The sequence below is a fragment of the Colobus angolensis genome, unplaced genomic scaffold, assembly GCF_000951035.1.
Source record: "Colobus angolensis palliatus isolate OR3802 unplaced genomic scaffold, Cang.pa_1.0 Scaffold552, whole genome shotgun sequence".
Taxonomy (NCBI): Eukaryota; Metazoa; Chordata; class Mammalia; order Primates; family Cercopithecidae; genus Colobus; species Colobus angolensis.
The window spans coordinates 1,112,354-1,130,033 of NW_012119066.1; the positions used below are offsets into that span (position 1 = coordinate 1,112,354).

At 42.8% G+C, this 17,680-nt stretch overlaps 1 protein-coding gene across 2 annotated transcripts in view; it reads right to left on the minus strand.

Annotated features, from left to right (window-relative positions):
* The window catches only part of LIMS1 (LIM and senescent cell antigen-like domains 1), a 98,366-nt gene that overhangs the window by 65,011 nt on the left and 15,675 nt on the right, over positions 1-17,680 (minus strand). The gene's annotated exons all lie outside the window — the stretch shown is intronic.

Consider the following 17,680-nt stretch of genomic DNA (forward strand, 5'->3'; position numbering starts at 1 on the left):
GTGATTTTCCAAATCTGTAATTACTGGCTGTGAATAATGCCCTCTTGTAGTACAGGACACCCCGGTTGACACAATGCTGTTGCCTTTAAGGTGGAATGGGTCCTATGTACCCTGTATTTATCTGTACATCTGATCTTGGAAAGTGACAATGTTAGGAAGGTTTTGGGTGTGGGGATGTGGACAATAGAGGGCAGGTTTGGGGCAAGGGTCATCCAGCTCAAAGTGATGCTACCCCACAGCAGGCACAGTGCGGCCCTCCAATCCACTTCAGTCCCGCTGGGAACATAGGACCACATCACAAACACAGGCTACCTCCCAGCAAGCTCTTAGCCAGTAGTCTGACTGCATGGTTCTAGGAATTTCTCTCTGGGCAATTTATACCAGCCTCTTTCGTTCAGAATCTTCTCGACAGGAGCACACAGAAATGGGTCTGATACTATTTTTACACCAAGAGTTAGAGAGTTAATATATTCACATCTTTGAGAGAATCTGCACTATACATACAAAAATTAAGGCAACCCACAGGAAAGGGAAGTCTACATCTTATTCCTTCACTCAGGACATAGATGCTAGTTCCCCTGAGGGCTACCATTTGTTAGGCTAGGTCCATGGCCCCAGGAAAAACAAGTGACTTTTCATAATTGCCATTCAAACACAGCATATGCTTTTAAAGATGCAGGGACAAAATTTACCATTTTTGTCACTACACTAGATTTAATAAGTGATGAAACACGTTTTAAAAAATCGGTTGACAGTTATATCTATCTCTGGAATGGCACACAAAAAACTGGTAATATTGGCTGCGTCTGAGGGACCCGGGGGGACAGGAGCAGAAGGAAGCGTTTCCACTGCATACCACTCTACACCTTCTGAACTTTGACTATATTGCCACTCAAAAACAAATAGAATTTAGAAGATTTAAATACCAAACAACTTAGTTTACAGTAATAGAAACATTTTAATTTAGAACTCCTAAAGTTTCCAATTCTTTTTTTTTTTTTTGAGACGGAGTCTCCCTCTGTCACCCAGGCTAAAGTGCAGCAGCACAATCTCGGCTCACTGCAACCTCCGCCTCCCCAGTAGCTGGGATTACAGGTTTGTGCCACCATGCCCAGCTAATTTTTTGTATATTTTGTAGAGATGGGGTTTTGCCATGTTGGCCAGGCTGGTCTTGAACTCCTGGCCTCAAGTGATCCACCCGCCTCGGCCTCCCAAATTGCTGGGATTAGGGGTGTGTGCCACCGTGCCCAGCCTTCGTTTTTAAAAATCAAGACAAGTTTTAAAAAAATGAACAGAAATAACCACTAACCTTCCTTGTTTTCCCCTCACCATCAACACAGAATAGACGCCTAACGAATAAAACACAAATCGATTGTATATTTGTTGCAAATACAGAAATCCCAACATTAAATATGACCTGCCTCCATAGGAAATGTAAGTAATTGCTTTACTTTCAAAAGAGTTTTTAAAAATTAATGCAGCTTGCTGACAAGGGAGAAGAACTTGGTGACTACTAGAGATTAACCAGACAGGAAACCCCTAACTGTGTAGGATGAATCCTGCATTTGATGAGACTAGTGTTAAAAGGATGTGCAGGGGTGGGACAGGGCGGGGGAGAGCGGTAACAGGGACAGTTACCAAGCCATAAAACAAGCTGAAACAATTCTTGCCCTCTGACTTTTAAAATGGCTGTACTGACAAACAGGAACTTCAGCAAATCAATGCTTATGTTCTGATGAAATTACCACAACTGAGTAAAATTAAATTCTGGGCCTTTGGGGAAGGCCCTTTTAGCCAGGATCTTTTATTTATTTTTTTTTTTGAGAGGGAGTCTTGCTCTGTGGCCAGCTTGGAGTGCAGTGGCGCAATCTCAGCTCACCGCAACCTCTGCCTCCCGGGTTCAAGCGATTCCCCTGCCTCAGCCTCCCAAGTAGCTGGGATTACAGGCAAGCGCCACCGTGCCACCACGCTGGGCTAATTTTTTGTATTTTAGTAGAGATGGGGTTTCACCATGTTGGCTAAGACGGTCTCGATTTCCTGACCTCGTGATCCACCCGCCTCAGCCTCCCAAAGGGCTGGGATTACAGGCGTGAACCACCATGCCCGGCCTAACCAGGATCTTTTCACTGAAGACAGAGACAGAGGACTGCTTTCCCTCCCCAGCACCCTTCAGACGGCAGCATATCAGCACAGGGAAGGGGGGCAGATGGACAAACACCCACCACACACAGCAGGGCTGTGACAAAGAGAGGGAGGAGGAGTCCCCATCTATTTATCCTTTCAAATGTACTTTCCCATGGAAATGGAATTATTAATTATGCCTGAATTCTCAGATCAGGCCTATTTAAAAGGCTTTTAAATTACAAATAACTGTCTTAGCATGATTTTGACAGTACAGAGGGAGGCCTGTATAAATGCATTTTCTGTGGGTTTCCATATAGATGTATTTTTCATTTTAGCACTCTAAAAAAATCTTTGAAGGTCAGTCCAGACTCTCATTCAATACAGAATTCCCCACCGTCATTTTCCCCATGGCCTCATCCCTATACAATATCTACGACTTGGGATTTTGTCTCTTCATGGACACTTGCAGTGATGGGGAACTCACTACCTCATAAAACTCCTGGGGCTTTCCCCCATATGCCCAGTGGTTGCCAAGGAACAACAGTTCACAAACTGTGAATAAGACAAATTTGCCTTAACAATTAGTCTGGTCTTTGAACCTAATTACAACTTTTTGTCCTTTTTTTCCGAACTGTTGGGTTCTCCTCGAATCTGTACTTTGACTCCAGCAGATCTCACGCCCCCATCCATCCCAGCTGAGAGGACTGGACTCCAGGAGTTCCCTGGATAGACTGTGCTTCCTCTCACTTTCTAGCCTTTGCACATACGGCTTGGTAAGACTGGAAGAAAGATCACTAGCAGGACTAGCTCCTGATCATCCCACCAGGACTCACTGCAAGGATCATCTCTTGCAAGAAACCTTTCTAAACCCCATACCCAACTTACCACTGCATCTGTAGGGCCAGGGACATGGAAGACAGTCATGTTTGTTAAATAAGCTTTATGCTTTAGTTGTTCAACCAATTAATTTTGAGAGCCTAATCATTTCACAATGTTATGTTTGAGGAGAAATCTCCAGAGTTTTGAAGCTTTTTCATTTCTGCATGTAATACTCAACGTTACCTAAGTAAGATTTTAAAAGACACACTCGTTCTACGGTTTTGGAAAAATTTACTTTCTTGGTGAGACTAAAACTCTGAAGCTTTCATATTTGTGGGGTTGAACAGTACCTTCCACAAGTATAAACATTTTCCATTTGTGATAAGAATAAAAAATTAGCCTGGATTTTTGCCTAAACTTGTCACAGTCCAGCTTTTAGCATCCTGTTGCAATTAACCCCTTCAGATATAAGAGGGTAAAGAAACCTAATTAAACATCAAGCTGTTTGTTAAATATGGTCATTAATGTTACTGAATCATCAATTATTTCTCGTATACAGAGTTAAGAAAGCTGCAGGCTGGTTTCCATGGCTAACTGGGGCTCACTGCCAGTACACTAGGTACTAATGGCCTGTAAACTGGTCGAGCAGCTGTACATTTCCAGGCCATTAATTTCCTTGTGCAACATAAAAGAAGAATTTTATGTTTTGCAGCTAACTTTGAACTTGATGGAAAGGAATCATTTTTACTTTATGTTTTATCTCATAAATAATCATTTACAGGGAAAATCAAATTTTATCTAATAAAGCAAGAATATCCATCCATACTATGTCCAACACACATTCATCTGGCAAACACTTATTTGCCAGCCAAGCCGTCTTCCTAAATGAGGCCTCTCAAGAGTGCCCTAGGCTATAAATTTGAAGGAAGAACAGTGCTATATATCTGCTGCAGAAAAGAGTTCAACGATGTACCATTGTGAGTAGGCTCAAGGTCAAGCTAACTGGAGCAGAGAGTATGAGAAGGCAGAAGCAACTGTCCACAAAAACTGTTCACTGTGAGGAAAAAAAATCTCCAAAATACGGTCCCACTCACAAGCAGATAATATTGCAACTGTCTATAAGCCCCTCTGAACTTTCTCCTTAATCAGGCTTCCTGGACCTCTGACACGTCTAAGTGGATAGGCTGAGCTGTCATTAAAGCTCATGTGAAGCCAGTGTGGTGGCTCACGCCTGGAATCCCACCAATGTAGGAGGCCGAGGTGAACAGACAGCTTGAGCCCAGGAGTTTCAGACCGGCCTGGGCAACATAGTGAGACCTCATCTTTACAATACAAAACTAGCTGGGCGTGGTGGCGAGTGCCTGTAGTCCCAACTATTAGGGAGGCTGAGATGGGGGGATCATGATCACTTGAGCCTGGGAGGTCGAGGCAGGAGTGAGCTATGGTCATACCACTGCGCTCCAGCCTGGGTGACAGAGTAAGACGCCTATATACAAAAAAAAAAAAGGCCATGAAAACTTGCCTGTGTCATTCTCATTCAGCAGCCTCTTCCACAACCAGCAACATGGGGTCGTCAACAGTCTTCACTTCAGACCATTAACAAATGTTCTCAAAAGCCACTGATACAAAACGGCAAATTTTCTGGGTATAATTCCGGGTATATTTCCAAATAATTTAGAATGAAATTCTAAGTAACCTATCCAATCCCACACTTTCAAGGGGCTAAGGGAGAGCACAAGGTACGTTAGTGGAAGGATACAAGAGGGGACCAGTAGACATTTAGCTGACAGTTCCACATTTGGAAACTTCCTTGCTGTGACTACCTTATAAGTACACAGGAAGTCATTTAACTACCACAGTCCTCCATTGCTCCATTTGGAACAGAAGTGACTGAATTAGGTGACCTCCATGGTCTTCTCTGCAGGCTAACATTACTTGGTTTTCCAGACAGGATCTGTGCAACGTGACTCCCTGACTGAGCACACTTTTCTCCTTCGTCATTTAGTCAGAAATCTCATTCCTGAATAAAGTAGGCACATATGGGCAGGCTCTGCACATTCAGCAATTCAACAGACATTTCCCAAAGGCCTCAGTGTGCCAGGCCTTTGGGGTGTGGAAGAGAATCCTGAGCAGCCTCTGGGCTCCCCAGATCCTTCTCCATGAACACCTTTTCTTTGGTCACAAAGCTGCTTGAGGATAAGAGCTCTACAGTAGATAAAGGACTACAAAAAGGCATGCTGATCACCCTAGACCCAACATACACCCGACCTCGCCCAAAGAGAACAGAGGATCCTCCTCAACAGAGCGCTGACCTTTCAGGGAAGGAACACAGACAAAAGCTTGCAGCGGGACTGCACTTTTCTTCCCTGAGGGCAAAATACAGGGTATCGCACTGAATGTAGTAAACTTGCTTCTGGAAAACTACAGATAAAGCTAAAACTTCAGCACATAGAATAATTTTTCTTTCTCTAAATGAACTTATTTTTAAAAGGAATTCTAGTGGTACTCTTCACAAACGAGAGCTTTTCCACAATCCAGATTTTCCCATAATTTGACTTAAAACAAGATACATATTAATGCACTGAAATCACTTTTTAGATATTGTTTCTATCCATTCTGCCTGTCCACCACTATACATAGGACTACACGCTATAGATTCTAGTGTATCTATATCTGCTTAGCATATTTCTAAACCAAACTGTCATTACAAAAAAATCCAGTAGGTGAAATTTCTGTGTGAGAGGAGAAATGTAACAGTTACTTGCAAGCTAACAGTTCCGATATTCTGAAGACCAGAAAGAACAAAAACGGTTCTTCTCCCTACCCTGGAATTCAAGGGGTGTGTCTTAAAAAATAAACCACAATTCCTGCCCCACCCAGGATAGGTTCATGACTATAGCCAATACTGTCAACACATTAGCTTTCATTCCAAAATTGTTTTTACCAGGTTATCAAAATACTTCCCAGATTTTATGTGAAGCCTAATCTTAAAGGCAACAACACACATAACAAGTTGTATGGACACATTTCTGATATCTGTATTATCCCTTTATTTACTGTTATTTTTTCCTAACTCAGATATAAAAGTTGAATTTAATGATACAAATATAATTTAGAAATTTAAGGATATCTAGCAGTAAAGACAAAAGTTTTTCAAAAACTTGTATTTCCTATATAGTGTTACTATGCCAGAGTGATTGATGGCAACTGAAAATGATAATGTAAACATGTATTTGGCACAAAAAGGAGTGTTCATGATCTACCACTGAGTGAAAAAAAAGACCACAGGATCCAAGCTATGAGATTCCATTCCACATGAAAAGACGACATATGTATGTATCATGTATGTGTCCACACCCTCCCCAGCATCTGGGAGTGTCTACCAAGACATCTCTGGTTGGCAGGGGCTAAAAGCCTAGGCAGGGTCTGGGTGGTGAGAGAGCAAGCGCAGGGCAGTGCACGTGGAGGAGATGTCTGAACATGGTGAGGACCTGTCAAAGGGATGAGACTGGCAGAGGCATGGGCCTTCCAAACTGGGAACACAGGTTTAAAGTGGATAAGAAAACAGCAAAAGTCACATGCGGAGGGTCTGTCGTCAGCCAAGTATAAGAGGCAACACAGAAGGGTGCCTGGTGTGCCCCCAACCCAGCTGAGGCCCTCACAAACCTTTAGTGAACGTCTAACCTAGGCTGGGGTCTGCTCTTAGCAGCAGAGACTCAGCGGCCTCACGGAGCCTGCAGTCGAGTAGGGGACACTGGTATCAACCATATAATCACACAAATGAATATGTCATTTAAAACATGTCAAGTGGTAGAAGGTAGGGTGCAGAGTGGATGCTGAAAGCAGGGAGGGGAGCAGGACAGCCGGGGCAAGCTTCCTGAGACAGAAACACTGGATCTGATCCAAGAAACCAGGCTCAAAAGCAAGAGGGCCTGACCCTGTGGCTGAGGGGAAGGCTGGGAGGTGAAATGAGACAAGAGACAGGGGAGGTGGCACGTTTCGAAGGGCCTAGCGTTCTTCACCCTCAGAGCCAAGGGCAGCCCATGTCTTAAGCAGGGTACTGACAAGATCCCATCTGTTTGCTGAGGACCCCTCTCTCTGAGGCAGCAGAGGCCCCAGGGTGAGGACCAGCAGAGCTGTGCAGAGCCACATGGCAGTCCAGGGAACAGACAGCAGTTTGAGCTAGCCAGGGTGGTGACAGACAGAAGAGCAAGGAGAGTAGACACAGAGATGTGTAGGAAGGGCAGACTGGACACAGAGGGCCAGGGAGGGAGGCAGGAGCACCGACACTGCTAACGTTTCTCCCCGCATTCTTTCGTGGACATAGCAACAAACAGACTTGGTGAAGTACAGTATGAGCCAGACGTATTTCATGTTGCCTTAATCTTGTCCACAGAAAGGTAAGCGTTTTAAACCTACTTTGACTCTAATAATAAAGACTTTTATGAGTTTACAAAAGAAAAAAGCTAGGACACAAAAATGTTTGCTTTTCAACTATCGCAAGGACAAAAAACCAAACACTGCATGTTCGCACTCATAGGTGGGAAGTGAACAATGAGAACCCTTGGACACAGGAAGGGGAACATCACACACTGGAGCCTGTTGTGGGGAGAGGGGAGGAGGGAGGGATGGCATTAGGAGATATACCTAATGTAAATGACGAGTTAATGGGTGCAGCACAGCAAAAGGGCACATGTATACATATGTAACAAACCTGCACATGCACCCTAGAACTTAAAGAATGATAATTTTAAAAAAGTTTGCTTCTCACTATTGTAAAGCTCAGTCTCTCAACTATTTATGTAACATAATTATGACTAACAACTGAGGTTAGAGTGCCTACCCAGCACACTATGTGTTGTTAACCTCCATCTCAACTCTATGAGGTATGTATCACTATCACTCCCATTTACAGATGGGAAAACTGAGTCTTAAAGCAGTTAAATGACTTGACCAAACAATATAACCAATAAGAAAGAGAGTGTGGATCCAACCCAAGTCGATTTGACTCAAACATTCCTGTTTCCGTCATTAAACTGCACTGTCCCAGGGCCTAAAACATTCTCCCCCACAGACCATCACAAGGTCAAGTCTGAACTAGCATTGCCTCTCAACAAGACAACCTCATCACGGAAGCTTCTGGGAAAGGGGGTGCATGACAGGCGCAGGAGCTGCAGCGCAAGCCCCAGACTGTAAACACAGACTAGAAACCACCCAGACACCTCCGCCAGCCCACACCTTCCCTCCCTCCAAATGACCCAGACCTAGTCCACGTGAATATTGCGAATGGTCGGTTTGAGGGTTCTGAAAGGAGCCTTGTGGGGTGCTCAGGTGCAGTTCCCACTCATATGTGTGTTCCTTCTCAGCCGGTCTTCTCCTGCAGGTTTGGAGGCAAAAGCTAGTGAAAGAAAGCGACCTTCTATGTAACTGAATTCCTAGATTCCTTAGGAGTCTTTGGGTCCAAATTACCCAAACTACTTTATTTCCTTTTACAGTACATGGAATTATTCAATGTTTTCAACAGTTCTGAAAAAAAAAAAAAAAAAAAGGCAGATTCTAACAGGTTTTCTTCATCATAGCAACTATGCTGAAACCAAGGGTACTGTTGAACAGCAACAGGCACTAGAAGCAACACAAACAGCAAACTTCAGGAGGGCGTGGGTGTATGAAGAGGCACTGATGATGTGTGACCACACCGATTTCGGTTCCTCCGAGAACACTTCATACCACAAACACACTTTAGAGCTCAAGCCAGTCAAGCAGCCACTGGCTCCTACTGCTTCATGCAAATGAAGTCTGGTAAAGAAGGTGATTCTAATTCGAAAACACAAATCAAACCAGTCACTCTGTGAGACTAATAAAAGAAAGGCCTGCAGTTTTAATCCTCCAATCCTGATCTCAAGAACTCCTGCCAAGAGAAAAAACTCACTCTTAGGGTGTGTATATACATACATATATACACACACACACATATATATTTATACAACATGTAAATACAATTATATTATATATAAATACACATATTTATATATTTATACATAAATATATTTATGTACATATATTTATATATAAATATATTTACGTATATTTATATATATATTAGATCACAGTTCACAGCAACCTCCGCTTCCACAGCTCAAGCAATCCTCCCACCTCAGCCTCCTGAGTAGCTGAGACTATAGGCTCATGCCACCACGCCCAGCTAATTTCTGTATTTTTGTAGAGACAGGGTTTCGCCATGTTGCCCAGGCTGGTCTCAAATTCCTGAGCTCAAGTGATCCCCACTCTCCGGCCTCCCACAGAGCTGGGATTACAGGTGTGAGCTACTGCACCCAGCCTAGAGACAATATTTCTGATTGATCAAAACATACTAGGGAACTATGTTCTACTGAATAAAAATTCCCAAAACAGAAGCGAAATACCTCAAAACGTAGTGAGACCACTATACAGAACCAAAGCAAATGCACTATTTCTAAGGTAAGTGAAATAAAACATCGATACATTATTTTTTAAATAATAGTGAGCCTCGGGGAAGACCCAGTTCCTTCCCCGGGGTTCGGTATGATTTAGAAACTAGCACCTTGGTCAAGAGCCAGGTGTATTGAGTGCTTCTTATGTGCCCAGAACTGTGATAAGCACTTTACATACACTTACCAAATTTTTTTTTACAATAATCCAATGAAATGGTACTATTATTATTCCCATTTCAAAGGTGATGAGACAGACATGGAAAGCATAACTTATTAAACAGTTATTACGTAATTGAGTGAAAAACTGCAACCTGGCCTCAGTCTGGTTTTTAAACCGTAACAGTGTACTGCCTTCTAGTCAGAAAATGGTTATTTTTCTCAGCAGAAGATGAGAACTTATAACCAGAAATCATTTAAATATCCAACCATGGCTAAACACAATGTGGTATCCTGGATTGGATGATGGCATAGAAAAAAGACATGATGAAGGTAATGGAAGGTGCTGACAAGAGAGGAAGCTAGGTGAGGACTACGTGAGGATTCTCTTGAGCTCCTGACCTCTGCAACTTTTCTATAAATCCAAAATTATTCCAAAATAAAGTTTATTTTAGACATTCAAAACTTTAATTCTACATGACAACAGAGCTGGTATCTCTGTCAGTGACTGGAGGAAAAACAGAGAAGGGGTTTTCCTGAAGATTAAGAGACACTTAAGAGACATATCAATTAAACGTATTATTAAACTATGGCCTTTGTTTAGATCTTTGTTTAAATAAAACAAATGTAAAAGGCTACTCTTGGGACAAGTGAGGACATTTGATTATGGGTGGGGTACTGGATGGTGATAAAGAATTATCACTCATTTGTTAGATATGGTAATAGCATGTCCATCTTCTCAGAGACCAGCTCCATCTCCTCAGGCACCAGCTCTGAGTTATTTTGGGATGAAATGTCCTGATGTCTGGGATTTGCTTTTAAATAATTAAGAAAGAAAAGAAAAGAAAAAAGAGTATCTGAAGCAAATATGGCAAGATAGTATTGTGTGGGTGATGAGTATAAGAGGATTGTTTCTTCTATTTTTATATGAGAATGAAAATTTTCAGGCTAAGTGTGGTGGCTCACGCCTGTAATTCCAGCACTCTGGGAGGCCAAGGCAGAAGGATTGCTTGAGGCCAGGAGTCTGAGACCACCTTGACCAACATAATGAGACCTCATCTCTATTTTTAGAAAATAAAAAATAACATTTTTATAATAATACACACACACACGCATATATATATACATATATATATATTTATTGAAACGGAGTCTCACTCTGTTGCCCAGTCTGTAGTGCAGTGGCGCGATCTCAGCTCACTGCAAGCTCCACCTCCCGGGTTCATGCTATTCTCCTGCCTCAGCCTCCCAAGTAGCTGGGACTACAGGTGCCCGCCACTATGCCCGGCAATTTTTTTGTATTTTTAGTGGTGACGGGGTTTCACCATGTTAGCCAGGACAGTCTTGATCTCCTGACCTTGTGATCTTCCCGCCTCGGCCTCCCAAAGTGCTGAGATTACAGGCATGAGCCACCGTGCCCGGACAATAAAATATTTTTAAGTTAAAAAAAAAAGTTCAACCGTGGGGATGAAAACAAGCATAACTTCCTTAAAGCCAGAACACCATACACTGCTGTATCACGTGCGCAGTGTGATGCCCTGACGGCACGGCAGAGGATTCCTGGCAGGATTCCTGGCTTTTCTGGGTGCTTCCTCTAATGAGGGATCTGAAGTGTCATATCTGAGGATGTTAAATAGGTTGCCCAAGATCATATGAAATACATTAAGGGATATGTTACATTGTGAAAGAATGGCACCAGGAAAGGGGAGGAGAGAATATTCTAGGTGGAGAGGAGAGTGCAAAGGCATGGGAAGGTGGAGAACTGAGCCAGGGAACAGTGGGCGCCTCACTCTGGAAGCAGTAGGAGCAATGACTGCAGGGAGCCAAGCAGTTTAGAGTCAGCTTTTGAAAAAGTCAGAGCCAGGCTGATGGGTTTATGTGACAGGTGATAGCCGCACAAGGTTAGAATCCCAGGTGGGGAGGGGTGCAATCCTAGAGACAACCAGTTGTGGAAGCGGCTCCAGGTAGCAACACCCGCCATGGCAGAGGGGACAGAAAACTCTAGAGGAGAAGCCTTTATACTTTGCCAGGTAAACAGGTTGTTAAGAAAAAAATCAAACAAGATTAGCACACACACCAACACAGGAAATTATTTTGCATGTATTTAGCCAGATCATGCCCCAAATAAGAACACTTGAAACCCTCAGTACTCTCGAATCACCGATCCCACCCTTTTTCTATTACCACCTACGTCAGAGAAAACAGAAGTCTTCAGAAAGACGCCACCTCAGCTGTCTCCAAGCTATTGTCCCCACTTCTTTCAGAGTGCCCTCTGTTCAAGTGGAAATTAAAACACAGCACAAAATTAGCCCTGCCCTGAGTCTGCATTACTGTCATCTTGTTCTAATGGCAGTAATGATCATGGTGCTAATGCTTCACATACTATTTCATTTGATCCCCCTAACACCCTGTGAAATGAGCAGTATCCCTACTTCGTGGAAGTAGAAACTGGGCCCTCAACTGGTGAGTGACAGAATGGGGACTGGAATCGGCATCAGGGGCCCCATCTATGATCACTCTACTACCCTGCTTCTCTCAAGATCAAAAAAACAGATTTCTAAAATTGTGATGTCTTCAACGAAATGCTGTATAGCTGTAAAATTCACTGAAGCACAAATCTACATGTTTTTAAAAAGTGAGTGAAAAAGGCAACCTGCACAGTAACACAAACAGTAAACACCAAGCAAAATCTAAAACGAAAGAAGGAATCCCAAGCACTGTTAAGAATATATAAATGTGTAATGAAAGTATAAAGATATGCACAAAAGTGAGCCAAAAGCCAAACTCCGTTAAGGAAAGGGTTTCCTTGTGGACGAAAACAGGAGGAGGGAATGTGATTGACTGGAAGAGGAAACTGAACCAAGAGACCTCAACTCTATTTGTAAGGCTTTATTTCTTGAGGTGGGTGGTAGATATTTGGAGGTTCCGTTTTATTAATTTCAGTATCTTCATTGTTTTTAAAGGAAGGAAAGATGAAGATGCACAGCAAACACTCTGAGTATGTAAGTCCACAAAGTTTCAAAGCACTGTGCCTGCCACCATGTGGCTCCTAAAGACGTTACAGGCACACAATTTTCAGAGGATGAAAGAAAGGGGCATTAACTCTGAGACCAATATCACATGAATGTTACCCACAGTGAAAGCCCAAGGAGCCCCTACCTGATACATAATCAATACTAAAATCATATCCATTTCCAAATAATGCTTAATAAAACAGAAGACATAAAACATTATGCTAGGAGCCCACTCAAAGGAAGATGAGAAAAGTTACGGGATATAAACTCTAAGACTAGCAAAAACAGATGGGAAAGACTGGGTTTCAGGCACAATTAACAGGTAAATGAGGACCTGTGAACCGACTTTAAGACCCAGAAGTAAATAAGCAAAAAGAATACAGTAAAAAGGAACTCTGGCCGGGCGCGGTGGCTCAAGCCTGTAATCCCAGCACTTTGGGAGGCCAAGACGGGCGGATCACGAGGTCAGGAGATCAAGACCATACTGGTTAACACGGTGAAACCCCGTCTCTACTAAAAAATACAAAAAATTAGCCGGGCGAGGTGGCGGGCGCCTGTAGTCCCAGCTACTCCGGAGGCTGAGGCAGGAGAATGGCATAAACCCGGGAGGCGGAGATTGCAGCGAGCTGAGATCCAGCCACTGCACTCCAGCCTGGGCAACAGAGCGAGACTCCGTCTCAAAAAAAAAAAAAAAAGGAACTCTGCCCATGGTATTAATAATTTCACTTGTAAAACTTAGTACTTTTAATAGGCAGATTTATTAGAGAGATCAATAACTCTTTTCTGGTTATATCCAGGTTAGAAAGAAATATCTAAAAACTACACCATAGTGAATCCTATTAGATGCACAAAAATATACTCTTATGTAAAAATCACTTCTATATGTGCACATATGTACTATTTATGTGATGAAGATACCAGACAACTGGTGTGCTCAATTATGTTCTATTTGTGTTTCATCTGAAGGGGGAATAGCTCAATATTGTGCAACAGCACCCACCATGTCATATATCTTGATTCACTGCGTCCCTCATCATCTGGCTGTCCAAGCTAAGCTCTCTGTGCTCACAGATGGCACCCTCTCAGTTTCCTCACAGGCAGGAAGGGGCAAGCAGGCTCCCTTCGGTCTATTTTATAAGGGCACTAATCTCATTCATGAAAGCTCTGTTCTCATGACCTAATCATCTCTCCAAAGGCTGCACCTCCTAATACCCTCACTTTGGGGTTAGAAGTTCAACATATGAATTTAGGGGAGACACATTCGGACCACAGCAGCACGGTAGATGAGACATATCCTTTACTGCATACTCACCTGGGTGGCCTCATTCCAATCACCTTTTCCCTTCTAACAACTGATTGTGCTATATTTTAATTTCCCAACCACTTCCCTAGACTCAGCACACTCTTTTGTGTTTCCAGGATCTACCATTTCTCTACGTGGATGAACCTCCAGCCTCTCTCCTCACATAGGACTCCCACAATATTGCCATTTGGTGGAGCCTTCCAGAGCTCTCCCAGGGAGGCAGTGGAAGCTGTTCTCTCCTCTGGGATCCTACTGAACTTTAGACAAATCCATTCTGTTGCACTTGCCATACTGTGTGTTGTTCATAAGTTGGTTGGTCTTCCTCACTGAAATGTGAGCTCTTCAAGCCTGGCAACAGTAGGTACCCAAGAAATGCTTCTTGAATGGCTGAATTAAGTTCAGAAGCTTCACAGAAACATGCAAGTGCTAATAAAATTTTAAAAGTACCTTACAAATTGTGATTTTTCTTACTAACATACACACACATGCACATATACTGAAATCTGCCCCCCTCCCAAAATAAAAAGTCCTCAGTTCAGTGACAGAGTTTCCCAGTGAATCCAGCTGGCTTCCTATAAAGAATCCCACCTTGGTGAATTTTTAAGAATGTAAAGTCTGACCTTCAGCTTCTGAAGCTGAGTAATCAATGTTGTCAGCACACCTAAGGCAGATGTGCCACTTCAGCATTCTCATTCACCAACTTTTAGAACTGATGTGTAAAACCAGAACTCCAACTTGCAAAGTAAAATATCTAGCTTTCATAAGTAATGTGTTCTCTCCTAGGCACAGGTCAAATGAAAATCTAAGTTATAATCAGAAGGTTGTCTGGTGTGCTTGAATTCATAAAAACAGCTACACAGTCTGAATATTCAGTGACTACGACAGCCAGATTCACCTCCCCCAAATTGGGGGCAGAGCTGGCAACAGGAACCTGGTACTTGGGCCCGAGGGCCATGCTGCCTGGCCCCCAGGCCTGGTTGCCAGCTTCACCTCTGTGACTGCCCATACACCTGCTGCTTCCATGCTCACCGGGCCTTTCAGATGGTCATGTCCTTTCTTTACATATACATCCAGAGCCACTCCATCCCCTTTAGGAAACTACAGAGCTCTACTCCTGTGTCAAGTCTGAAGTTTCACCCTCAGAGGATAATCTGACTTCTTTTCTTTCCAAGTTGCTCTTGGGCCCCTCACTGTAGTCAAGTGTGGCCCACAATACACAGATACAACGACCTGGTTATAAGGATCAAGACTACACTGTATGGCATTCTCTAAGTGGGCCATCACTAAATCCAAACACTGACACATTCTTCTGCTTGTGTTTCTGCTTATGTGAAGCCATGTGCTGGGCAGGTAGTAGGTACTCGGCAGACATTTTTGGAATGAATAAAGAGGAAAATGGGGACAGCATAAGATGCTGAAAGATATACATTTCAGTAAGTTTCAAAACAGGGAATTTTTTTCAAAATTTTATAAAAAATTAGATATTTTGAGTGAGCTCTTTATTTAGCTTGACACATGTAGGTTTCTAAGATGCAAGCAACAGAAACCACCTTGGGTTAATTTTAAGCAGAAGAGATATTTAATAATGATATTGCAATGCTCACAGACTCTGCAGGATTAACAAAGAACCCAGCTTGTAACAACACCCTGCCCAGCGGGGGAAGTCTGCCCCCAGCCCTACACCTCTGGACCGAGTGTACCACATGGACCAACGCAGGGTACTGGACTGTGCTGCTCACACTGGGTTCTACTGCTGCCCCCAAACAATGGGTGTCGTGAGTGCTGTTACAGCCGAGCTCTCCAGAAATGATTCCAGGCAATCCCCATTTCTTTGCATCTCTAGCAGGTCACAGTCCAATACAGGTGTACCTGATGGCCAGAGCCCAAGGGACATTCTTGTGCCTCAGCTGCACCTGCAGCTGCAGCTGCAGGGGAGGCTAGGAAGGCAGGCATCTGGCCCTTCCGGATTCTCAAGAGGGAGCAAGCTTCAGTATCCTGTTAAGACTCACAAGGTGGGAAATCACCAGGCAACTGGATTCCAATAAAAAAGGAACGATGTGGCATTAATCCGTGACCCATCAATCCTTCCTGCAGGTAAACTGCTCCTACCTGGCAGAGATCAAATTTCAGACTACCAAGTGCTCTGTACAGTTGAGATGCTGCCTCACACTCTGTCCAACAGACTCTACTCCTGCTGGTCCCCTGCTTCTCCTTCATCCAACTCAGAGGAGCAGGGGCTGTGGGGGCAGTCTTAGACAACTCTCTAGTGGTCTTCCAGGACAGAAAGAAAGGAAGCTAGCTAATGCTAGTTACAAGAGGCCCATCTTGAGAAAGGGGGATGAGGAGCAAGACTTGTTTTAAGGTAATTAAAATACGTTAATAAAAAAAAAAAAAAATAAAAATAAAATAAAATAAAATACGTTAATATCCAGTCATTTCTATTAGAACAAAATTTAATTTGAGAGGCTAAGGATAAAAGATCTGAAGGCAGTAACCGTCTAAAATTTGAAAATGTTAATGTTTTCAAAAATTGCTACAACTCTTCTATGGCAGGAATCATCAAACTTCTGTAAAAGGCCAGATAGTAAATATTTCAGGCCTTGCAGGCTACAAAGTCTTTGTGGTGACTAGCCAACCCTGCCCTCATGGTTCAAAAACAGCAACAAACAATAGTAAATATGTAAATGTGGTATGGTCCCAAGAAGACTTTATGAACACTGAAACTTGAATTTCATATAATTTCCATATCATCCTTTTATTTTTTTCTCAATCATTAAAAAAGGTCAAAATAGGCCGGGTGCAGTGGCTCAAGCCACTGTAATCCCAGCACTTTGGGAGGCCGAGACGGGTGGATCACGAGGTCAGGAGATCGAGACCATCCTGGCTAACACGGTGAAACCCCGTCTCTACTAAAAAAAAAAAAAAAACTAGCCGGGCGAGGTGGCAGGCGCCTGTGGTCCCAGCTACTTGGGAGGCTGAGGCAGGAGAATGGCATAAACCCGGAAGGCGGAGCTTGCAGTGAGCTGAGATCCGGCCACTGCACTCCAGTCCGGGCGACAGAGTGAGACTCTGCCTCAGAAAAAAAAAAAAAAAAAAGGTCAAAATATTCTTAGCTCACAGGCTGCAAAAAAAAAAAAACAAAAAACAAACTGGAGGCCAGAAAAAAACTAGAAATAAATAACAAGAGGAATTTTGGAAACTATATAAATACATGGAAATTAAACAATATGTTACTGAATGACCAGTGGGACAGTGAAGAAATTAAGGAAAATGAAAAAGTTCTTCAAACAAATGATAATAGAAACATAACATACCAAAACCTATGAGATATAGGAAAAGCAGTAATAACAGGGAGGTTTAGAGCTCTAAATGTCTACATCAACAACAAAAAATCCTTCAAATAAATAACCTAACAATGCATCTTAAAGAACTAGACAGGCAAGAGCAAACCAAACCCAAAATTAATAATAGAAGAAAAGAAATAGTAAAGTTCAGAAAAGAAATAAATGAAACTGAAATGAAGGAAACAAAAAAATTAGTAAAATAGTTTTTTTGAAAAGTTAAACAAAATTGATAAACCTTTAGCCAGACTGAGAAAAAGAGAGGACCCAAATAAAATCAGAGATTAAAAGGAGGCCAGGCATGGTGGCTCACAGTACTTTGGGACGCCAAGGTAGGTGGATCATTGGAGGTCAGGAGCTCAAGACCAGCCTGACCAAGAGGTAAAACTCCGTCTCTACAAAAACAAAACAAAACAAAACAAAAAAACTTAGCCAGGCATGGCAGCACATGCT